The sequence below is a fragment of the Anolis carolinensis genome, chromosome 1, assembly GCF_035594765.1.
Source record: "Anolis carolinensis isolate JA03-04 chromosome 1, rAnoCar3.1.pri, whole genome shotgun sequence".
NCBI lineage: Eukaryota > Metazoa > Chordata > Lepidosauria > Squamata > Dactyloidae > Anolis > Anolis carolinensis.
Genome location: NC_085841.1, coordinates 88,039,791 through 88,065,119, shown reverse-complemented (window position 1 = coordinate 88,065,119; position 25,329 = coordinate 88,039,791). Strand labels below are relative to the sequence as shown.

The 25,329-nt window shown below is 38.2% G+C and overlaps 1 protein-coding gene across 3 annotated transcripts in view; it reads left to right on the top strand.

Annotated features, from left to right (window-relative positions):
* Positions 1-25,329, top strand: part of tmem200a (transmembrane protein 200A) — a 68,479-nt gene that overhangs the window by 32,526 nt on the left and 10,624 nt on the right. Inside the window, exons 2-3 of one of the 3 annotated variants that reach the window (XM_008118103.3) lie at positions 14,310-14,373; positions 17,510-17,568. The exons of 1 other annotated variant lie outside the window; for it this stretch is intronic. The gene's annotated coding sequence lies outside the window, so the exon portion shown is untranslated. The remainder of the gene's footprint in view (positions 1-14,309; positions 14,374-17,509; positions 17,569-25,329) is intronic. One more of the 3 variants, XM_062978761.1, reaches the window with a different exon arrangement.

Sequence of the window (25,329 nt, the reverse complement as noted above, 5' to 3'; positions counted from 1 at the left end):
AACGTACATAAATTCTGTTTACACAATCAACAATGGGGTTATTTTGACTGGTTTGGAGACTGACAAGAATGAGACAGATTCATCCAGAGTGAACAGAGAGAGTTAACAATCAACTATTCCCAACCTGGTATGCTGCAAATGTTTTGATTGACAACTCCAGTTCATCTTTATGTGGTGGTCCCATTGGCTGAGGCAGGTGGGATAGAAGTCCAAGACTTCAAGAGGGCTTCAGGTTGGAGAAAGACACTGCAAGAGCATGCACATGGTAATTTTTAAGCAGCGAATTTCTTTCATTAATAAAATAGTAAGATTTAAATGAGGTACTTTTGAGGTACTATGAAATACAAAATTGCTTTGGATTGCTTTTTGTTTTCTTTGGAAACATTTTCTTCTTAAGTGTGGTCTGGCTGTTTGTTCAGCTTTGGCAGAGACTCTGGAAAAATACAATAGTTAACTTGGATATTTTTTTCCAAGGGGACTAAAAGTTCCCTTTGTTTTTCTCTTCAGTGGAGATCAGTGTTCGCTGCAAACAAAGGACAAGTTCATTTTCAAAGGTATCTGCCTAGCATCCAAACAGAGATATCAGTTTTTTCAGGCTTGATTCTTTTGCAAATAAACTCAACATAGACTAAAAATTTAACACATTTATATGAGGTAAATAGTGAAAATATGGAAAATATGTCCTGAATGTATCAAAATAGATGAAGAGTTTTAAACCAAAAATACCCTCTTTAAATATATGAGAGTGCAACCTCCCCCCCCCACACACACACACACATCTAACAGCTCTCACTCACCTGACTCAACTCTCTAGCTGTCACCAATAGTATATAAGAGTGACATATAATGAAGCTCGTCATTCCAGTAGACATAGTGGCCAACTGCAACAATAGATTTTGTGCGTCTTGAAAGGCCAGCAGACTATTTATTGTTTGATTTAGTTTCATTGTATTTTATTAGCAAGCCAGCATTGTGTGGTGGTTTGAGTGTTGGATTATGACTCTGGAGACCAGAATCTGAATCCCTGCTCAGCCATGGAAACCCCACTGGGTGACCTTGGGCAAGTCGTACTCTTACAGCTGCTGAAAAAATCTTGCTAATAAAACCCTGTGATAAGTCAGAAAAATACTTGTTGCAATGCTAGAAATTTAGAGACTAAAGAAAAATTTCATAGGAAACACAGAAATTTTATTGGAGGGACTGTTACTTCATTTCCCCAACCCTAATTAGTATTATTTAGGTACCTTCTTACTGGAAAAAGGAGAGTACTCATTTTTGTGGGATCATTAAGACTCAATGCAAACTAGTTTCCAGGATATTTTTCCGGTAAAGGCAGGTGCAGTAAAGCAAACAGCTAATTAACCTTCACTTCACTTTAATTCACTTTAATTACTTTCCTCATGACAGCCGTAGGGTAAAGATGAAGTAAGCAGAAGGATGCTGACACTTCTCTGAAAAAGAAAAATCAGACATATAGAAGGAAGACAAACATCTTACCACCACAGTCATTACCTTAATTTACTAAGTATTCATCTGTTGGAGATGAAATAGCAGAGAACTTTCAAAACAAATCAGTTAGTTCTCATGTACCATAAACAAATGGCTTGTCATTAAGGATTGTGGGAATTGTCATCCAAAACATTAGGAGAGCACCACTTTGTTTACTCCTAGGCTAGTTACATGTTGAGCAATTAGCACAAAATCAGGGACTTTGAACTTAGAAAAATTTCAACCTGCCCCTTCCTCCAACTAGTGGATACCAATATAGAAGACAATTCTGGAAATGTGGTTAACTTTCCCATCCTCTAGTTTTTCAGGTATCCCTATGGGTGTTTTCTGCTCACCTGTGGTAATCAGGTAACTGGTGAGAACCCTTAAGTGACAGCTCTACACTAAAGGCAAATAGATGCTGTATCTACACCAGGAGTAGTCTGCTCTGGGGAATCCATACATACTGGTGAGCAAATAACCCAAAGGCATTTTGTAGTCAAAATGAAAAACTAAAATGGACAGCACATCAGCACTGGCACTGAACAAAACATGTAGAATAATCACAGGATGTCTCTGACCTATACCTGTTGATAGACTCTATAAGCTAGCTGGCACTGCCTACCCTGATGTGTGATGGGAAGTTGCTGCCAACTGTGTGAGAAATAAGGTTGAATACTGTGAAAGCCACCCACTGCATGGCTCTCAGCCTCCTCCCTCAAATTAATGGAAAGTTTCATTAGAACCACCACTCCTCTTAATGTTCCTCCAGCAACAGCAAGAATATGCCTCTGGGCAGGTAAACCAAGCAATTCTAACTGCATGGCCCCCCACAAGGGTCTGCCTCTAGGGGCAAACCAAGAATTGGCAACTTGGAAGTCCCTGAACAGACTCAGAAGTGGAGTTGGCAGATCAAAAGACAACCTGGCAAAATGGCACTACCTAAAAGAATCCTCCACTTTGTGCGACTGTGGAGCAGAACAAACAACTCAGCATCTGTATGCTTGCCTACAATGCCCAGCCTCATGCACAGAGGATGAACTGTTTAGCTACAGACAATGTGGTTGCTGTTATCCATTTATGGTCTAAAATTATTTAGCTGCTTGTGTTCCCTCTATTTTATCAGTTTTATACTTGTTTATTTATGTAATGCTTTTGACACTAAATAAATAAATAAAGCACTGGTCCCCTGCATCCAATATAAACACTCAAATAATTTTCCCCTTAGGAAATTTCTTCCAGAATTATTTTCCATTCATCGTTGTTGTTTCAAAATCAGTCATCTCTCTCCCAAAAAGTATCTCAGTTTATCTTTGTATCCAAAATATTTTGTATCCAAAATTATATTTTTCTTAATTTATGCTACCAATCCATCCCTCCTATCCCCTCAGCTCTTAGGTGTCCTTCGGAATCAAAGGGGCAGAAAATCAGAACAGAGATATTTTTAAAATGCATAGGTGTTTTCTAATCAGCAGCAACCCACCATATTGAACCATCTGGTTTCCACCCATCTCCCACCTCTATAATCCACGATACAGTTTTCCAATTGCTGGTGTATTGTTGGGGCACCATTGATAAGGCACAAATGGGGACTCAATCCATATATATTCCCTAGCACCAAGACTGCTCTTATGAATATCAGGGTCTCAAACAAATGGTGTTTCATATTTCAGAAGCAAATTTTAATTATTTAGTTTCTGTGTGTGCACTGAGTTTATTTTAAAATCAGCATAGTATGCAATCTATGTAAGTTGACACTTAACAGAAAGAAAATCTAGTTTGCTGAATCCCAGAGGACCAGAAATAGTAGTTGTTTATCTGCTTGTTTATGAACAAGCAATTAATGATCATGGGCAACTGTAGCCATATGATGGACAGAATACTTTCTGTGCAGAATGGAAAGCCCAGTGCGAGGAAAATGATGAGCAGTTATGGCTTGTTGTGCAAATCCTTCAGAGCAAAAATTGCCTCTCCATTTCCACAAGATTGCCTACAGCAAACTAGATGCTGTCTATTTTAATGAAGGATTGTCTATGACAGTCATTCCAGAAAATAAGAGACAGAAGACACTTATCCTGAAAACGATGGGTCTCAAAGGTGACTATTTCTTTACTTCTGAGTTCATAGTTCCATAAAATGATCAGGGCTTCAGAGTAGAACCACCTTTCAAGCACATTTAGTTGCAAGATGGTGTGTATGTCGAGAGAAGATAGCACCTGGGACCATTGGGGCACCTGGTCTTCTTGACACTTATCAAACTACCATCAGATGCTTCTGGGAGAGCCTATTCCTGTTACAAAGGCAGGAGGGATACTCTGACTGAGTCTAATTATTCTAACAGGCTGAAAGCACCAATCTTCTGTACAGACAGGTAGCTGCGTGTGCATGCTTTTCTTCCCTAGAAGAAGGCATATGCACAGTACATGATTTTGTACAAACTGTTCATGGTGGACAGGTCTAAAATATTAGCAATATTCTCTGTATCCCCCATTTTCCTGTTTCCATGCACGCGCACACACACAGAGAGAGAGAGAGAGAGAGAGAGAATTTCTGTACACTTCTTTCCCCCGCGTACTTTACTTTCCAAGGAAAGTTAAGGACTCAATTTAATCTTGTTTTCTTGTAGCTGATAGATTTCTAAGGTGTAAAGATTCACACTAAAACTAATGGAAAATTTCACATTCACAGGGACATTTTTAAAAAACAAAATTATGAGGGGCAACCCCATCATGTTCAACGGTACAGAGTTGATATTACAGGAAACAGTATGCAGTGTGTGGAATTGGTTTCAAAAGTATGCACTCAGCTCCAGCACATTAATTTCCTTTATGGGGGTGCTCCCCTAACACTGCTTTGGAAACATCTCTTGACACAAAACTGCGTCCTTTCTTCTGATGGGGTTAGCTGTCAAGAGCGCCAGCTTACAGTCTTTGCTCCTTGCATTCAAAATTCAATTTAAGATACTGTTGATACTTTTAAATACCAAGATTACCTCAGAGAAGTTTATACCACTGTATTTTTATATGAATTCAGAAATTAGTCTCAAACTCATTCTCAGGTATTCTAGTTTTGTCTTAGTTCTGGCACAGAAGTTCAAAGACTGGCATTCTGAAGTTTCCTCCTTCCATTTTTTAATTCTGTTCCTTTGAACTCAGATAAAAACAAAGGTTTCAGATGCTTCTAGAAGCAATTAGATTTGTTTTTATTTAAAGCTGGCTTTGATGGCCAGAAAGGGCTAGGACCATATTACTACTGTACATGGTTACTCACATTTGGGATGATGCATGCCAGGGGAGGAGGGCATGGGCCAATATCCCAATTGCATAGCAAGATATATTTTAAAATGTGGAGTTGGAACTAAACCAAGCAGAGCTTCTGATTCCATAGAACACTTGCTGTGCATCTTTTCCTTTTTCAATGCAGAGGAAATACAGAATTGGTCCTTGGTGTAGATTCGTTTAGCATTCCCTGAAAACATAGTGCCAATTGTTCTTTGACAATTGTTGCAAAAAATGTCCTACCCAAAACACAAAAGAAGCTTTGCAACTGCCCATATTATTAATGTCTTATCTGTTTTTAAAATCTGTATGATGGTAAGTAGTTTGAAAGAGAGCATTTGGTCCCTTGTTTGGTTTGCTATTGTTTCCCCATTTGGAGCAGATGTTCAGACAGAATGGATATGGTCTGTAACGAGGAAGGAGATTTCATACCAAATGATTTGCAGATGTGCTCAATTTAAATTCATCCTTGAATGTTATCACTTTGATAAGGATAAATAACTTTTAGTTGTTAGGTGTGGGCGAATTATCATGCTGTGTTAGTGTTCCCCCCACATACTTTGCTGATTACCTGTCCTGAATATATAAAAGTGTTGAAAGTAATAGTTGTGTTATGTTTTAATCACCAATATAAATAAGCCTAATTTGCATATGGCAACATTAACTGTTGCCCCTTGAAAAATATATATAAATCAGCTGACAGTTTAGAAGCATAACATGTTCTCTAATAGTTGAGTAAGGCCTGCAATTGCAATGACGATTACAAAATTCTGTCATGCGTGCAACAGAAAACTCTATTTTCCTGATGTAATGAAAGGTTGTACAAACTGAGTTTGCTATGACAGCTTTAAGAAGGCTTTTCTTGAACTATTCACCCTTTCCAGAGTTCTGTACAGCTCTATCACATATGCAGAAACATACACACTTTGTCACAGGTCTACTCAGTTCCAATAATAATAATAATAATAATAATAATAATAATAATAATAATAATAATAATAATAATGCAATTTTATTTGTTAGCTGCCTTTTCTACTGCCTCAAGGTAGGTCACAACATAGTTAAAATATATGGATAAAACAAAGGACCATTAAAAGTACACACATTAAAAAAACATAAAACAACAATCAAAACACCAATACTAATAAAATGTAAATTTAAAATTCATAATTTAAAATTGACTGGGCAGGTCTGCTGAAAGAGATAGGTCTTTAATTGTGTTTTAAATTCTGACAGCTCATTTAGCAGGTCATTCCACAGACTCAGGGCAGCTGATGAAAAGGTCCTGCGGATCACTGTTGCAATTCGGTTTCTGACTAATTGAAGTAAGTACTCCCCAGAAGACCTAAGTGCACTAAGGGGTGGACTGTATGGGATAAGGCAATCCTGCAAATAACTGGGACCCAAACCGTGTAGGACAGTGGTTCTCAACCTGTGGGTCTCCAAGTGTTTTGGCTTACAACTCCCAGAAATCCCAGCCAGTTTATCAGCTGTTAGGATTTCTGGGATTTGAAAGCCAAATCGCCCCACCGCCCCATATCAATGTGATGAGGTTGTAGCACATGCACTACCATCTGTATGTCTTCCAATTCCAGAAAGAGTCACAGCTCGATGTATCAGCCAAAGCTGGTAGTAAGCACTCTTGACCATTGCATCTACCTGGGCTGACATTTGGAGAGATTGATCCAGGAGCACTCTTGAGCTATGAACACAGTCTTTCGGGGGGGGGGGGGGGGTATTAACCCCCCTGCCCCCAGAACTGGTTGATGTACCTCCAACTCCAGGTTAAGACCTTTAATAGTAAGGAACTCTGTCTTATCTGGATCCAGTTTCAATTTTTTTCTTCTTCATTCAGCCCACTACCTCCTCCAAGCTCTTTTCTTCTGTATGGTGGCCCATGCCACATGCTCAATTGGGGTATGTGTAACAAAAGTTATTGCATTAGGTGACCCTAACCATTGTGATGCCACTGCAATTATTCACATGTGTCTGTTGTTATTAGCAGATTTGGCATACAGCATTTTTTCCAAAAAGTCCTTGGCACTCCTCTTCACAATTGTGAAGTTAATCAAATAATGATTGCAAACATAACATTTATGTAGAATCATGGAGTCGGAAGAGACCTCCAGTCCAACCCCCAGCCAAGAAACAGGAAGATGACATCCAGAGTACCCCTGACAGATGGCCATTCAGCCTCTGCTTAAAAGCATCCAAAGAAGGAGCCTCAACCGGAGCAGAGAGCTCCAGTGCCGAACAGCTCTCACAGTGAGGAAGTTCTTCCTGATGTTCAGGTGGAATCTCCTTTCCTGTAGTTTAAAGCCATTGTTCCGCATCCTAGTCTGCAGGGCAGCAGAAAACAAGCTTGCTCCCTCCTCCCTATGACTTCCCCTCACATATTTATACATGGCCATCATGTCTCCTCTCAGCCTTCTCTTCTGCAGGCTAAACATGCCCAGCTCTTTAAGCCGTTCCTCATACAGCTTGTTCTCCAGACCCTTGATCATTTTAGTTGCCCGCATCTGGACACTTTCCACCTTGTCAACATCTTCCTTCAACTGCAGTGCCCAGAATTGGACACAGTATTCCAGATGTGGTCTGACCAAGGCAGAATAGAGGGGTAGCATGACTTCCCTGGATCTAGACACTATACTCCTATTGATGCAGGTCAAAATCCCATTGACTTTTTTTGACACCGCATCACATTGTAGGCTCATTTTTAACTTGTTGTCCACGAGGACTCCAAGATCTTTTTCATACTTACTGCTGTCGAGCCAGGCGTCCCCCATTCTGTATCTTTGCATTTCATTTTCCTGCCTAAGTGGAGTATCTTGCATTTGTCTCTGTTGAACTTCACTTTGTTAGTTTTGGCCCATCTCTCTAATCTGTTCAGATCATTTTGGATTCTGTTCCTGTCTTCTGGAGTGTTAGCTATCTCTCGCAGTTTGGTGTCATCTGCAAACTTGATGATCATGCCTTCTAGCCCTTCATGTGCATGAAAATAGTACAATGTAGTACTCAGAAAGTACAATTCTCAGAAAGTACAATGAGAATGGGGAAAGAAACAAATTAATCTAAGTTAGACTCAGCACTACTTTGCAGAAAACACTCAGCCTATGTGTATGTGTCTGTCTGTGCATGTGCATCCATGGCATCATCTGTTTTTGAAACATCAATCTCTGACCTGATGGTTTGCAGGTTAAGCGATTGTACTCAAAGTTGTCCTAATATCTCCTCCCCAAACAGGAACAAATTTGAGTTGATTCATTATTTCTTTCATAGCAGATGCCAGAGCCAGTATAAATAGTTGTCTGATGTAATGTAATTAACTTATAAGTGGTGCAGCCCTGAACTATGCATGTTTACTTGGAAGACAGTCCCATTGTGTTATTATATTCAAGTATGCAGCCTTATTATTAATGTGGCAATATAACTCAATTTTAAAGGTTGTCTTGGATCTGATGCAGGCTGTTTGACTTGAAATGACTGGTAAATCCTTTCTCATTCATGGATGTGTTGAATGGAGTGGCCTTGGGGAAATTGCTCACTTTCAGCCTTGTCGCCAGCTATAAAATATGAGCAACAGTGACCAACATCATTGAGATTTTTCATGGGGATACTTTAAAACACACACATTCAGGAAATGAAGAAATATAACTCACTATAAGCCTGAACAATACCAATCAATCTAGAACTTTCTTTTTGAAATGATTGCTATACCAAGGTATTTCAGTTTTTTAACCAAAGGTACTTTTTATTAGGTTTTGGATAAGTTTATTAATGTTAACTGTATTTATCATACAATCCTTTCCTATCTGTATTCAGCCAGACAGAATAACAGCCAAATAAATTTTTGGTTGTGAATAAATGTAAACCTGCAAAGATCCCTGCGTCTGGAATTCACATTGTAATAGAGCGATGCTAAAGTAGGACTTAGCAGAGTGCCAGCCATCCTGTTTGAACAATGGTATCAGATGATGAAACCTAAGAGCATTTAACAGTTTTGACCTCTTCAGTTTTAACATTGTTGGTTTTCTTCATCCAAAGCTCCACATATCCACAAGTGTGTTACTGAGTATTTATCTTGCCTTATTCCACTATTTACTATACAAACCACAAATATGAGGCAGTGAAAAATGCAAGATTGCTTGCTTGGAATTTAGAAAGGGAAAACATTTTAAAGTGACACACACAGGACAAGGTGTTTAGCAGCCTTAAATGTATTGAAGCCCTGCTGAGAATACAGATTATTTTCTAATCATTTGGTTTATTTTAAGAGCAATCGATTTTCTGAGCAAAACAAAAGGAACATCATTGTCATTCTTTTTGTTTTATTCCTAGTGGGACTTCTTGTTCTGCAATTACTGGCTTTGCTAATTGCCCCCATCATTTTCAAAGTTTAAAACATGGCCAGGATTATACAATTTGTGCCTAAGCCTCCTACTACCGGTAGAAATCACACTAGTAGCTGTCAGGACCCAGGCTGCAGAGCACCAATAACCATACACAGAGGCCAGAATCTATCTAATATCTTTATTGTAGGAGTATATAAGGTTAATAAAAACAAGTGTAGAAAATAGTCCAGAAGTAGACCTTTCAGGAAAGGTCAAAATTAGTCCAAAGAAACAATGTCCAATATGAAATATTAAGGTCCAAAGTTGTAATCCAGTAACCGAAACACTCACTTTGCCAAGCAAAGTGAGGGGAGATGACAAGGTCCTTTAGTCCATGAAACTTAAGCAAGGCTAGGAAGTAAACTTGATTCTTGGAACACTAGGCTTAATTCAAGGCAACAAGAAACGAGGAGCAAGAACAGGATCCGTGGTAAATTCGTGGCGAGGTCCGGGAAGCAAGGCAAGGTCCGTGGAGCAAGACAAGGTCCTGGGAAGCAAGGCAAGGCTGGAAACGGGAACAAAGGGCTTGGACGCGGGAGTAGCGTAGTCCACACACAACCTACTCCCGAAGCTGACGAATTGACTCCGCAAGATTCCTACGTGGGCAAAACACCTAAATAGGGTCTCGTTTTCCCGCCAAAGAACAATTCTCTGGGGAACCAGAACCGAAAGCCATTCTCTGTGTCCAGATGCATGACTCCCTAAAGTTTCCCATGGGAAGCAGGCTTAATCAGCTGAATGCCTGGCAGCAATCCTAGCGCTCCTGCGAGACGCCTCCTGAGCGCCTTTCTGTTGTTTATAATAATCACGGCGAGAAAATGGGGGAGATTTCGGCTCAAGGCTTGTTTGGCAGACTTCTGGAAGGCAAATCTCCTGCAGGTGCAGGGGCTCCAATTCTGGCTGAAAAAGCTCCAATTCTGGCTGAAACGGTGGGAAACCTAAGTTTTCCTCTTCATCTGTCACAACATTGCTAGGAACGGGACTACATGGCCCATGAGTCATCACAGTAGCAATGAAGCATTATTAATTTTCTCCCTTCTATCTTGCTACTTTGCAGGTACTCTGTTCCTTTTCCCACTCAGAGTGATTCATTTCCATTCCTGTCTGCTCCTGTCAAGTCCTTTCTTCTGAATTTCCCTTATATAGAAACATTCCTGTTTTCTGGAGCTGAATGGGGCAGACAGTGCAGCTTTGACAAATTGACTACTGGGTTTCTTAAAAAGAAGTTTCCCCTGCGGGTGAAAAACTGAATGAAATAGTAAAATCGTATCCCCTCCTTTTAGTAAATAAACTTTTAGCAAAAAAAAGCAAAAAAAAAAAAAACAACAACAGTAACTTGTATAAACTGATACAGGAGTCATACAGAATAATATTTGAATGTATTTTGTAGGCAATTGATTAGGCCCATGGATCTTCTTATGGCCTCAATCTTGCTCTCAGATTTGGATGAAGATGGGTCATCTAAATCCACAGCAGCTGCACCATCATCTGAGGACTTATTCTTTCTCTGGAGTCTTCCTCTCCAGCAAGCCTATTCCTGTGTTTTGAAATTAAAGGGAAAGAGGATGAGCTAGCTAAATTCTCAGTTGTTTGTACCACCACTTGAGGATCTATATTGGGTTCCTAGCACTGAAATTGATAGTCAGGTGTCTCTGGAAGCCTAGCCAGGACTCTTGCAGATGTGTTCCCTACATTTGATTCACCTGAGGAGTCATGTGCCTCCCGCTCTTCTGCTTCCAGTTAGTTGTGCAGGGAACATACCAGGTGGAAGTCCACTGAAAGGAGGAGAAGCACTCTCTAGTTTTGTCTTGCTTAAGAATTCATATTCCTCAGGTGGGAGGGAAATAGAGGGCTTAGATGAGACATACTGGTTGAAAAGAGTGAATTTACCTTGAGACTTGGGTGGAGCTTGTTACTTACTTAGAACTTTTCATGTATTGTAACCAATGAAACCTTACCTCATGAGTAACTGCTATGGGGGGTTCTTGTGGTTCAATGTATGTGCTGGATGGTCAGCTGTAACCATCATACAGAGTACTGAACAGTGAGAGATCCACAAGAAGTAAAAATTAAGCCATTCTTCACATAGAGCAGTGGTTCTCAACCTATGGGTCCCCAGGTGTTTTGGCCTACAACTCCCAGAAATCACAGTCAGTTTACCAGCTGTTAGGATTTCTGGGAGTTGAAGGCCAAAACATCTGGGGACCCACAGGTTGAGAACCACTGACATGTTTAATGGACTTTGCTACCTCAAGATGTAGGGATGAATGTCAACTTGGGCATGTTTAAAATGAGATTAGATCAACAATAAGTGTAGGACTAATGGCTACTATTCATGATAGCTAAATATTCCCAAGCATAATATCAGGTATTTATGCTTAGGAATCCCGATCGGAAGGGAAGATATGGGAGGATGCTGTTGTTTTCATGTAACATATACACCTAGTTGGTAATTGTGGAAACAAAATGTTGATCGTCACGGTTTCTCTTAGGTTGTTATGATTTGGACAAGTACATATCATGTTTAATAATACCAGAAAGAATGTGAAAGCATCAGGAGGTAGAGGATGTTGCTTTGCTCCAGCACTGAACGTTTATCTTTGCTGCATTTGAAGCCTAGGAGAATTTACATTCTTCACAAAATTGTCTTCCAGACTTACAGGAGAGATGCCAGCTCTGTTTTCAAGACCAGACAAACCACATTTTCTTTAAATCATTTAAAGCTTTTAAGGCTTATAGTTTAAAGGGAAATTCTGTGTGCAATCTCATATAGAGCATGATATGTTTTGTTCAAGAAAATAATTTCCAAATGCCTCTTAAAAACATCACTCAGTATGTGTGTTGGCAATTAATATAGGAAAGAAAAATACTTACTCTAGGGAGCCTCCCTCCCCTATCATGTCACTAATTTTCTTGCCTCTTTTCAGTCTACGTGGGGATAAACTATGTAAGTGTATTTTCATTTCACTTGGCCCAGGAAGCAGACAAAGTCTGTGCCTTGTCATTATGAAGTGCCCATAAGATTCATCTTGACTTTAGTTTATTCCACAAAAGTAGAAACAGTGGGTTGGATCCAGAAAAGTATGGTTGGAAGCTTGCAGTCCTGCCTCTTCCGCTCCCTTTCAGGCCCCTCTTAAGTGGGATAATCTGTGACACATGGAGCTGAGAATTTGTCTTCATCCTGTAGACTCCCTTTTCCCATGGGAAGTGTATTTGTTTCTCTCAGTGACTGTTTTAAAGCAACCATGGGGTACTTGGTCATTCTAACATACATCAAACTGAATAAGGATAGTTAATTATACAGTAGTCTCCCTTATCCAACATAAACGGGCCGGTAGAATGTTGGATAAGTGAATATGTTGGATAATAAGGAGGCAGTGAGGAAAAGCCTATTAAACATCAAATTAGGTTATGATTTTACAAATTAAGCACCAAAACATGTTATACAACAAATTTGACAGAAAAAGTAGTTCAATATGCAGTAATGCTATATAGTAATTACTGTATTTATGAATTTAGCACCAAAATATCACGATGCATTGAAAACATTGACTACAAAAATGTGTTGGATAATCCAGAACGTTGGATAAGCGAGTGTTGGATAAGTTTGACTCTACTGTATAAATATTTAATGTTCCATGTGGATGTCATGTTATGTTATTATTGTGTTTTTTTAAAAAAAACAATGATTTTGAGCCTAAAAGGCAGAATACAAATACATAAATAATATTAAATAGTGCAAGGGCATCTTATTTCCTACTCACAGAAGATGGTTCTGTCCATTTCCCCATGGTGTTACTCCTTGTCTACCATGCCAAAGTCCACCACATTTAACAATCCTTCCAGCTTTATTGTTGGGGGTGGGAGTATTTCCAGGGTATCCAGTGGATGGCAAGAACAAGAGTAAAGAGCACAGTAATGGTCCGCTCACACTTTCTGTGAGTAGGTCTCCAGATTCAATTCAGTATCTCATGGGTCCATATGAAAGAGGGACTGTGAGCAACCCCTCAACCATTTTTGCAGCCCTTTATTCCTTCTGCTACTGCCAGACATGCTGCTACATATATATTGCTTATCCAACCATCGCTTATCCAACATTCTGTATTATCCAATGTAGTCTGCCTCCCACCCGGATCCACAGCTGTTTCTCTAGGCAGCACGCCCAACAAGAAAAGTGGAGCCACGCTCTCGAATAAGTGGCAGACTTGCTGTAAAACATGTTTTAGTGCTTTATTTGTAAATCATATCGTAATTTGACATTTAATAGGCTTTTCCTTAATCCCTCCTTATTGTCCAACATTATTTATTTATTTATTTATTTATTACAATATTTATATCCCGCCCTTCTCACCCAACAGGGGACTCAGGGCGGCTTACAATAAAACACACATATAAAAACTGTACAATACACTATAAATCAGTTAAAAAATTAACTTACATAAGACATTCATAAAACACATTATAAAATACAAATAGGCGTGTTCAAATTTAAAAGACTGGGTCTGTCAATTGAGTTCCAGCATACATCATAGTAATTAATGCTACTGATTCTTATTCGAAAGCCTGGCCCCACAACCAAGTTTTAACCTTCCTACGGGATAGGAGGGAGGGAGCCTGCCTGCTTATCCAACTTTTGCCGGCCTGTTTATGTTGGATAAGCAAAACTCTACTGTAGCTGAAATGTAGGCCCCTTCTACACTGCCATATAAAATCCAGATTATCTGCTTTGAACTAGATTGTATGGCAGTGTAGACTCATATAATCCAGTTAAAAGCATATAATGTGGATTATTGGATTTGATAATCTGGATTATATGGCAGTGTAGAACGGGCCTTGGTGGCCTGGCAGTGGGGGCAAAAGGGCAGTTCCCTTTTCAAAGTGTTCACTGTTTCAAGATCAAGGCGGCTTCTGTGAATATTGATGAGTTTGAAAAAAAGATGCATGCTTATTATATGCTTTATTTAAGAGGCTTTTGCTGATCATTTTTATTTGTTTCACTGATGCAGGTGTGGGGATCTGTGGGTTCAAAGTCTCATTGCCCATTTGCTAAAATTGCTTATTGATATGCTATTTAGTGCATTCCTGTTTTTTACTGATTACCAGACAAATTTCCCTATGACACTACTACAAAATCTTCCTTTATTTAAACTAGATTGCATGAAGAGAGACTGAATGGATATAATGAACTTAAGAGCACTGCAGCTAATTCTCATCTAGTAAGTTAAAACTCTAAACGTATTTCATTTTTGCAGCACTCTTTTTACACAGCTGAATGTGAGAGCAGATGAAAGGTTATGAGACATTTTCAAGATGATCATGGAATGACAACAGCCCCCCCCCCAGTGTCCCTACATTGATCATTTGCACTTACTCTTGATTACAGACTTCACTGGAAACCCCTGTCTTTTTTTAACTGTGTGCAGTAGCTAAAGTAGTCCCCTTCTATTATTTTGATATTCCATCAATCTCCCCCCATCTAGCAGAATAGCTCAGATCTATATCATAGAGGTAGGTCATTGCAGGTCTTTGGTAACAATATACAAATAGGTCAGTGTACAAGTAGGAGTTAAAATATGTTCCTTCAACTTGCCTGAGCCTGATGACTCATGGTATACCCTTGAATTTGATAGTACTCAAAGAAAGTTTGCCATTGCCTTTCTCTGAATACGGCCTATGGTATTTTCTGGCAGTCTTTCTTACAAGCAGTAAGCAAACCTGATCTTGCCTGGTGTCCAAGATCACACAGATCAGATACCTTTAGGTTTATTATAATTTTCACAATTGTTACTACAAGCAGCAGCAAGAACAAAGAAAGTGCAGTTATCATCTACAATTACATTAGTGCAGACCATTAAAAAGGACTTACCATTCCAGTCATACTGTTTTGGTCATTCTGTATGAAGACTATTCTGTCATAATGGGTTAACATGAGATGGGCATTTTATGATTTAATTATTTATCTGTTTATCTGAGAGATCTATGTCCAACTCTTGAATTAAATTTCCAGGATAGTTCATAAGTTTTTTGAAACAATAAAATGCATGGAAAACATACATGAAAAGCTTTAAGAGCAACATAAAGTAAACCAGTCAAGATTAACAAGTGTACATGAAATTTAAATGCCCAGATTTAACTTGCTAGTGAAATGATTTTAAAGAATGTGTCCTGGGGGGGGGGGGGGGGGTCATTGCATAATTAGGGTGATACATCCATTCTACATACATGAATGTTCACACACAGAGAGACATATCATGTCTGGGGGTCTTAGTTCCCAAAAGTCAGATGTGGACAGATGTGTGGAGATGACAATCTCTCAGTAATTCCAATAAATATCAAGACTTACTTTAGTGAAACACAAGGATAATATACAAGCTCAATTAATTGCCTTGAGTGCCTGTTTTAGACTGTTAGCAAGGAAGGGCATTATATCAGTTACTTTATTCATTTCCATTTATTCAACACAGCAAGAGTAAGGAATATTTTTCTTATGGAGTGTTTACCAATAGGAAAAGTCCACCAGGAGCAATATCTAATGATGTGGGCAAGCAGAGGAGTGTGGCGAAGATTGCAGGACTCCATGAGTTGTTCACTCTGTAACACCACTCATCAAACTTAGGCCACTGAGTGAATACAGGCCACAGCTTCCCTTGTCCAAGTCTATAGATTATATAAATGAGGGAGGTAGTAAAAGTGTTTCTCAAATCAGGCCTTCTGCATATCTCCATCTCTGTGGTACTGCGAGTGTCCCAAAATAAGAACAGCCATGCAAAGTAGGACATTATTCCAAGTGAAGCATTTTTCAAAACTTTCTGAGAGAACTTTGGGTTTTTATTTTTGAGAATTTTTAGGTTTTGTGTATCAAATGATTCTCATTGCATTTTGAGGACTGGATCTACACATGGAAAGAAATAAAGAAAGAAATAAAGGTGGTAAAACAGATTGGCTCAGCTTGGTTTGCAAACTGGATGCATCATCCCCAAGCAAGAGTAGGTCCATCCTCAGGTATTTCACAAAAAGCAGAGTTACTACCTCAACCCCTTGTGGTAATAAATGAAAGGAAATTATACATCTGGGCATCAGGTGGTACCTTGCAAACTGCCTTATTAGGCATGGGTACCACAGTGAAGCAATTGTATTAAAAAGGCTGGTGAGTTAATAAATTGTTTTCTGTGTCTCATTTGTTACAAACACAAAATAGTGTGGCTCTGTATCAGCCAGAGGCCACATTATGATTTTGATGTTAATGGTGATCTGTTAGTCAGCATGCATTTACTATAACACTTCATATTCTTTAGAAATTTATACTGTATTGTATTCATTGGTAGTATCTTTGCAGCTATTTGAATAATGGCTGCAATAGCAAATAAGTAACTATCTGTCATTGTAAAACCACAAGTATGCTATTTTCTACTTATATTACATCAGGTTAAAAAAAACCTGATTTTGGATCAAAAGGAGAGGCCACAAATACCACAATAAATGCATTAGGGAGAAATCTCATTCATGATTCTTACACTCATGCATCTTCTGGAACTATAGGAGCCCTTTATGAACATTGCATGTCTGTGCTACCAGGACCTGCTTGTGAAATCAACCACTGAAGTGGCATTTGTTCTCTCTTTCAATTCAGAGTTTACAAACATCCTCATTTCAGCACTGGATGAGATACCATGCCTTTTAACAACAACAAATTAGTCAATAGTCACCCTGCCCAAGTTTTGCTTCTGCCCCATTATCTTTTGGTGTAAGATTCATTGTATCCCTTGTGAAATTTAGCCCAGTGAAATTTATGTGGTTGCCAGATGACTTCAGTTGAAGACTTCCTGCAATGGCCAAGGAGAAATAAAAGGCCTGGGTAAACCAAAAGGACAAAGGAAAGAGCAGAGGGGAGTCATCCGAAATGCCCCAAATGCCTGGAAAGGGCCCCCCACCACTACCGCCAGCAAAGGTGTTTTGGACCTTTTTGGTGGGTCCAAAAAACAGCCCTTCCATGAAAACCTTAAGTATGCCAACAAGATAGAAAAAGTCCAAAATAAAACTTAAGATTCCAAGATAAGAACCGTCTTTCAGTACCACCATCAACACAGTTGCATCTTGGACTTCGTTGTTGGTGGTGTTCTTTCACCTAAATCACCCAATCATCAAAAGCCCTGTTCATTTCTTGTAGACTCAGGGTTGTGGCTTCCCCAATTACCATAAGTCTATCCATCTGGAATGTGATCTCCCTCTTTTCTTACTATCTTCTACCTCACCAAATATTGTCTTTTCTAGTGAGACATGTGTTCTCATAATATCTAAAGCAAATGCGACCATCCTTACTTTAGTATTTAGTGATGTATCTTTGTACTTTAGGATATTCCTTCATAGATGCCCTTCCAAGTTCTAATCTTCTGATTCATGACTGAGCCAAGGTATGGAAAATCTTGAACTATTTCAGTATCTTTAATTGTCTACTTTAAAGTTATGTAAATCATCTACAGTCATTATTTTTGTTTTTTCGGTATTCAGCTTTAAATGTACCTTTGCATTATGTCCTTGACCTTCAATAATCTCGAACTTAGAAAGCTTAAAACAGTTCAGAGATAGAGAATAAACTCAGTCAAGAAATAGGAGAAGTGATAAAGGTACAGAAGTTTGAAGATGATAATTTTATTCATTTTATATGCAATAGAAAGGAAATGCCTTGAAGAAATGTGGAAAATAAGTTAACATTGCTTTATCAAATATGTTGGCTATGAAATTTCTTATTATGACTAAAATGCATTTCTGTTGTAAAAAAACAACTCTGCTTTACACAGAAACTCTGTAAGCATCTGTGATCAAACAGAATGGATAAGATTGAAATTCCTTCAGGCAGCACCTGTCATTTATTGAGTTATTTATAGAATACTACTTTTTGCCAGAATATATCTGCTTTTGCAGTGAGGCCTAGCAGGTAATGTCCTCAGTGCTTTAAAACACTTGTGAAATGGAGTAAAGCAAGGTGAAAGAAGACACAAGAGAATTCATTTACTGTCAGTCTCCAGAAAAGTAGTAATTTAAGACCACATCAACACCTACCGGATAAATCTGTTACAGCCAGGGAGTATCCTTTCTCAAACAGCACAGAATCATCATGATGTGACCCATGGTGTCTGCAGCAAAAACCTTCTGTGCTATTATCAGCACGGATGTAGGTTAAGTGTCTTGCAGCCAATTATTAGAGGTCTTTTGTTTAAATTTCTTCAATTGGTTAGTTTTTTTCAATGTGGAAAAAGAGTCCTGAGATTTCATAAATGGTACCTAGGATGTTAGGGGATTTTTCCTATTCATTACATTTTTAATCTACCTTTCATCCAGAAATCTTTGGGCAATTATGTGTGCATGTGTGCCCACACCGTACTCCCCATGTATGAAATTTTAATCAAAACAGAACATTTGTTTTGCTTCGTGGTGTGGATTCATGTATTTTAAATAGCTGACTTGCCTTCTGTGGGTTTGGTTCTGCAAATGATCTTTTTAAGGAATTAAATACTGAGCCAAAGCTGTCCCTTACACACACACACAAAATAGAGCACAACAAGAAGAAGAAATCTCTACATCCTAGATACCATTTTGAAAGGGGAATCAGGCACAACATCTCTTGGAATACAGAATGAACATTCAGTCACTTTTTGAGGTCCTAGAGTTCACCTAAACTTCAGTTACACTACAGCACTTTAACTGTTGTAGAATTCTGGGATTTGTAGTTCAATAAGGTACTTCAATAAGGTACTTCTCTGCTAGAACCCCTCTGGTTAAGGCATTAAATCTTTTTATCAGAGAATTCCAGTGCAACATCCAATTAAATTCACCAACTACAAATCCCAGTAGCATATAATCATGAAACTTAAAGCAGTACCAGACTGCTCTAATTGTAGTGAGGATGCACTTCTAGGGTTTTTGGTCTAAATGATGAGGCTCCTAAAAGCAGGCATAGAATGTTTTCTAGTTACACCCAAAGAGAAAAGCAGATGTTTGTAAACACTGTGTCAATGACATAGCAAAGGATCTACTCCTTCATCTTACAACACATGTAATAATAGCACTTTTCTAGGGAAGTGTGAGTTGACAGGGTTTAATGTAGTTAACTTACATGACAAACATTCAGCTTATCCTGGATTGATATGGGCAAAAGTATGCTCTTTTTCATTTCTTTTAACTTGTGTAGCAGATCCTCACAGAAAGACTATCAATTCGAATTTCAATAGGTCCTGTTGTGGTTCATGTCACCCAATACTATCACTTGAAGGAAATTGTAGATTTCATTTGCAACTGAATACCATCTGAAGTTTTGTACTTTTGAAACTGAATAAGACACACTCACAGATATAAGTTACTTGGAAAAGCAAAATAATTTGCACAATGAAGATTGTTTAATGCAGTCAGGGAAAAGTGCCGTAAGACTGCAGGTATAGTGAGCTAACATATTATTCTTTATGTAAGTCTACCTTATAAGGCGACTGTATAATGGATTTTTGAAAGGGCCATCTGAGTTTTTGAAAAAGAATTTGGACATGTTAAAATTGCAGTGCAGACATACTTTAGTTAGAAAAGTAAATGCATTCCTGGCAATTACTTTAAAAAATGGTAAGGGGTAGCAATAACATGAAAATAATAGGTCGTATTATCCCTGTACTAGAAAAAGGAAGATTGTTCAATGTGTAACAATATGCACATATGAAATGAAACGAGGAGAAATAAACCTTATATAAGGAAAAATATTTTGAGACTTTAATAGACACGAAAGTTGCTTCTAAAATGCATGCTATTAACATGTTTTCCTTTGCTTGTTAACTGTCATCAAGTCAACTTCAACATTTAGCAACCCTAAGAATGACAAACCTTCAAGTCACTATGACATCAACAGTTCAGTTCAGGTCTTGCACACTCAGGCCCATTCACTGTTCCTACTGCCATCTACCTTACCAAGCATTGTTGTCTTCTGTAACGAGGCATGTCTTCTCATGTTAACCAAGGGACAACAGTCTCTTTCCTCAGCTTGGCTTCTTGAGCAAAGTTTTGGCTTGATTTGTTCTAGGACTCTTTTTTTTTTTTTACTTTTTACCTGTTTGTAGTAGCCTTAGAACTTCCAACAACAAAGAGAGAAGAATCTTGCCCTCTCCAGTGGGCTCAGGCAAAAGGAATAGCACTGCAGCCTCTCCTAGCATGAGTACTCTTCCTCTTTACTAACTTTTGCCATTTTGACCACACTCTGATGCTGCTTGGCCACACATGTCCAAGTTTTCATCTATGAAATTTTGGAGGGTATGGAGGAGGAATCCCACCTCTTCCCGGTAGGTCTCACTGACTGGCACCCCAGAGGTAATGACCTTCCTTATCCAATGCTTGTAACACCAATATTGCAACACCAATAGATATCACACTCTTGTTATTTCCACCTCTTGTTCTTTATCTCAATTTATGTTTCTATTTGCAAAGCAATACGTCATCCAAGTGTTCTTGTTAGGAGAGCTAGGATTAAGTGAAAGGTATAATCAATGAGTAAGTGTGGTGTAGTGGTTTCCACATTGGAGTACAACTCTGAAGACCAGAATTTCAATCTGTGCTCGGTCATGAAACTCACTGGTTGATCCTTGGCAACTCAATTCTCTCCACCTCGGAGGAAAGCAACGGCAAACCTGTTCTGAACAAATCTTGCCAAGAAACTCGCGATATGTTTGCCTTAAGATCACCATAGAGATACCTTGAAGGGACACCAGCAAGAGTATGAAAGGCTCCACTCTTTCTTTGCTCCATCTTCAGTGGCTGTTCTGGTAAAAATACCCCCAGCAGGCTTGATGTGCTTGCATTTTGGCTCCTTCTGTTTCCCATCTATATTGCAACACCTGTCTGTGCAGCAGCCGTTAAGTCTTCTTGAATAGCTGTTTATAGCTTGCACCTGTCTTCTTGCCTTCTTTGAAGACGAAATCAGGCATCTACCCAAAACCTACCCATTTGTGTGTTTATTACTATAAAGCTGCAGTTATTAATTTAGTTGCTTTTGCAAATGTGTTCTTAAAAGGAATTGGAAAAGGAAAATCTCAGGGGCAGGTTAAATAACAGGAAAATGGAGAGAACACTAGTACTATTATTGCCAAGTTACAGTCTGTGATTGAGCCAGTTCTCTTTTATTCTCTCACAATATTTGTATCCACATTACTGAGAAAGTTAATAATATGAACTTTATGTCCTCTGGCATGACTGCTTCTTAGGAAAACTCATTATCATTGCCCTTTGTGCCATTGTATTCTTCTGCCTTTCGTCGTCTCTTCTTTGCCGATTTGCTGAAAATGTAGCTCTTGAGTTTTGAAGCATGTCGTGAGTTTCCATTTTGAAATAAGAATAAAGAGTTCATCTCATGGCAATTTTCTTCCCAGCAAAAAAACAAACCGAACCAAAATAATCAAGTTCTATCCCACTATCCCAACTTTTCAGGTGCTTCTTCTGTGACAAAGGGAAATGTTTTGTTATAAATCTAAATGACTTCTATAAAATCATAACTGATGACAAGGGAATTTTAACTCTGGGAAATGGTTCCTCTACTACCATTGCACACAATAACTTCTTCTGATGTTTAGAGACAAACACAAACTCTTGGATGGATTAGGATGTGAAAATCTGGGTTGAAAAACTGAAGATTATGTCCCAAAATAGAAGTACAGTGGTTTAAAGAGCTTAGGGCAACCCACAGCAGAGCATGTATTTCTTATGAAATTGTGTTTCTTTGTTTTTATCTCTCTCTCTCATCTTCAGAGAGTGGCTGGATAATTTTTTTTTTTGAAATCAACATTTTATAAGTGACAAGATGTGATGAAAGCTACAGATGTAACTGAAGATTGGCTTTGATTGAATGAACAGATTTCATAGTTACTGTATATGAGTAGGAAAATCAATAACAGAGAAAAACATTATAAAGAAGGGTTAATGCATGTAGTTAATCATTAATAAGGTAAAAAACTAATTCAATTCTATTGACATTGGAAAGGGGAAATGTTAACTAGGACATTAATGTTAAATTGCCATCTAATTTTAAATTAAATGTCAGTGCCAGCACTAAAAGCCTCACCAGAATGAAGTTGAAAAATGTCATCCATTATTTTATTGTTCCACTCACCCGTTCTATCCCTTGAGAGAGCAAGAAACAGTTGTATGAATTTTCCATCCACTTGACAGCTGCTTGGTTTTCTCTATTTACCATAATAGGTACTTCTGTGTGTTCATTGGAAGAAAAAGATCTTGTCAATGTGACAGTCAGTATATTGGTAGAACTCCATTCTCAGAACAGCATACTCTAAAAACTGCATGACCAGTTACTGTGTGACAGCAGTTCTTTGTAATTATAAAACATTCATATGTTTGTGGAATTGAATGTTACTGGCACGGGATGCACACATTTCTACAAATGTGTGCAGCATTACAGATTTTGTAGATATAAATGTCTGGATTCAGTAACATGGATCTTTTATTATTTTGCAAACTGGGTAGGGCGACCAGTTACTGTGATCACTCATTTCAAAAGCTCTCAACAAACTTATTCCTTACTCTTGAATGAATGCTTTGACTCTTATGACCTAAATATTATAATTCAACTCTTAAGGGATTAAAAAAAAGCAAAAAGTAGTTATATAAAAAGAATTAGGCTTTGGTGAAGAAGCAGCTGGGAATGTAAAATTCATTGACTCTTTAGCACTGTCTCTCATTTAATTAATTAATAATTTTGGAGAGGAGCATGTCTGCATGCTCTGCCAGTGTTGAGAGGTGGCCTAAGTAAGGCAGGGGGAGGGTGATCCTCTACTTGCTTACTCATGAGTAAACTGCTTATTCCTGAATAAACCACTAAAAATAATGCTGATTTGAATGTTGGATATGGACAATGATACAGTTTCAATGCAGTGTATTACAAATGGTTGTGAAGCTAATGGGGTGAATCCAGGGCAGCACTGAATAATTTGAATTCCAGCTGGTATTTGGGGGTGATGTAGACAAAGCATTTGAAATCTCTTATTTGTGGAATCATCATAAATTGAAGTTGACAGCAATAAACAACAAGAAAACCTCTTGTCAAATTAAAATGGCAATATAACTAGAGCAACATTTTAGATTACTTCTCTTGGAATTCTTTAGCCAGCACAATCAGTTATAACCCAAGTTTTAGATATACAGTAGAATCTCACTTATCCAGCATAAACAGGCCAGCAGAACATTGGATAAGCAAAAATGTTGGATAATAAGGAGGGATTAAGAAAAAGCCTATTAAATGTCAAATTACATTATAATTTTACAATTTAAGCACCAAAACATCATGTTTTACAACAAATCGACAGAAAAAGCAGTTCAATACACAGTGACATTGTGTAGTTAGTAACTACTGTATTTACGAATTTAGCACCAAAACATCGCAATGTATTGAAAACATTGACTAAAAAAAATTGGCTACTAACAAATTGACTACAAATAAAGATAGAATTGCATAAAATGAACTTACAGTAACAACATTTTTGGAAATTAAATCCCTAAAAAGTTCAATCCTTGCTGCCTAGAGAAAAAACTGTGGATTCAGGCAGAAGGCAAAATGTGTTGGATAATCCAGAACGTTGGATAAGCGAATGTTGGATAAGTGAGACTCTACTGTACTTTAATTATGTTGCAGTTTGTAAAAAAGAACTAACTTCAAGTAACATCTTATTGGTACAATGTTACTTCCAAAATATGTGTTGAGTAACATGCGCTGATTCTCTGGAAGACAGGATTTTTTTACCTAAATATCTTGTTTGCTTTATTTTGTGACCAGTCATTGAAAGGCTTCATTTGCAACCCAGAGTGCAGTGGAACATCCCTCAAAATAAATTCTATTTAAGCAGAGAAAATGCAGGAAAACATACTGTTTTGTACTTTGATACATAGTGTGGTTCAGAAGAAAGCTACCTGAGACAATTACTTAGCGGCAAAACACAAGCTGGCTGTGGAGAGCCATTTGAAAGAGGGAAGAAAGTGGTGCCTGAAAAACTGTTGGAGTGTGATTACAACTGTTCTCTTGTTGTCTAGCACTTCGTTATGAAACATCTAGTATTAGAGAGCAACAGGTGGATCAGTTCAGTCCTCATAAGTGTCTTGGGATCACATAGTCAATTTCTCAACAACCAAACACCCACTCAATTTTTCTGCCATAGTTTTGATGGATTTTAACTGAATTTTTAATGCCGTTTGTGTTTGATTCTGTTTTAATGTTTGTATATTTGTCTATTTTAAATTGTATACTAATGCTTTTATGTCTAGCCACTTTGAGTCCCCTTTGGGAAGATAAAGCGGGATATAAATAAATATAATAATCATCATCATCATCATCTGCCTCAGGTCCCTTCTACACTTCCATATAAAATCCAGATTGTCTGCTTTGAACTGGATTATATGGCAATGTAGACTCATATAATCTAGTTCAAAGCAGATAATGTGGGTTTTATATGGGTCATATGGGGCCTGAGAGAATGTGATTCGCCCAAGGTCAGTGGATATTTGAACACTATCCTACAACATTCAAACTGCTACACCCTGGCACACTGGCTCTTTTTGTAGTGCCTATATATACTCCTAAAATTCTTGCATGGCTGATGTTATCATGACTTAATGTTATCAGGGGCCTTTATTTCATTATTTTATTTTTACATCCTGCCTTTCTCCCAGAAAGTGTTTTTGGGTGAGAAAATGTAACTAATATAATGCCGAAAAAAACACCCCTGATGCATGAGATTAAAAAAAAATTACTGCCCAAAATTCTCCTTCCACAGTGGCCGATAAGGTGGCTTTGGCAAGATCATGGCAAATACATGATCACAGTAGCATATAGCTTTTAATATGTCTGTCTTCAGGCATAGGGTGGCATAGCATAGTTTTGTTTAAAATAGGAATGAGAATTAATAGTATAACACCAAAGGTATGTGTCTATACCTGAAAATAGCAGCCCTTCTCTCTTCTCTTCTTCCTTTTTTCCTTTGGTAACATTGCATAACACAAAATAATATAATACAGTATTTTGAAAAATGGCATTCATAACCTTTTTGGAGAACACCTTTTGGGGATCATAACTTTTAAAGAAAAGCATGACTTTTCAGAAAAGAGCCAATAATAATACAACAACAACAACAACAACAACA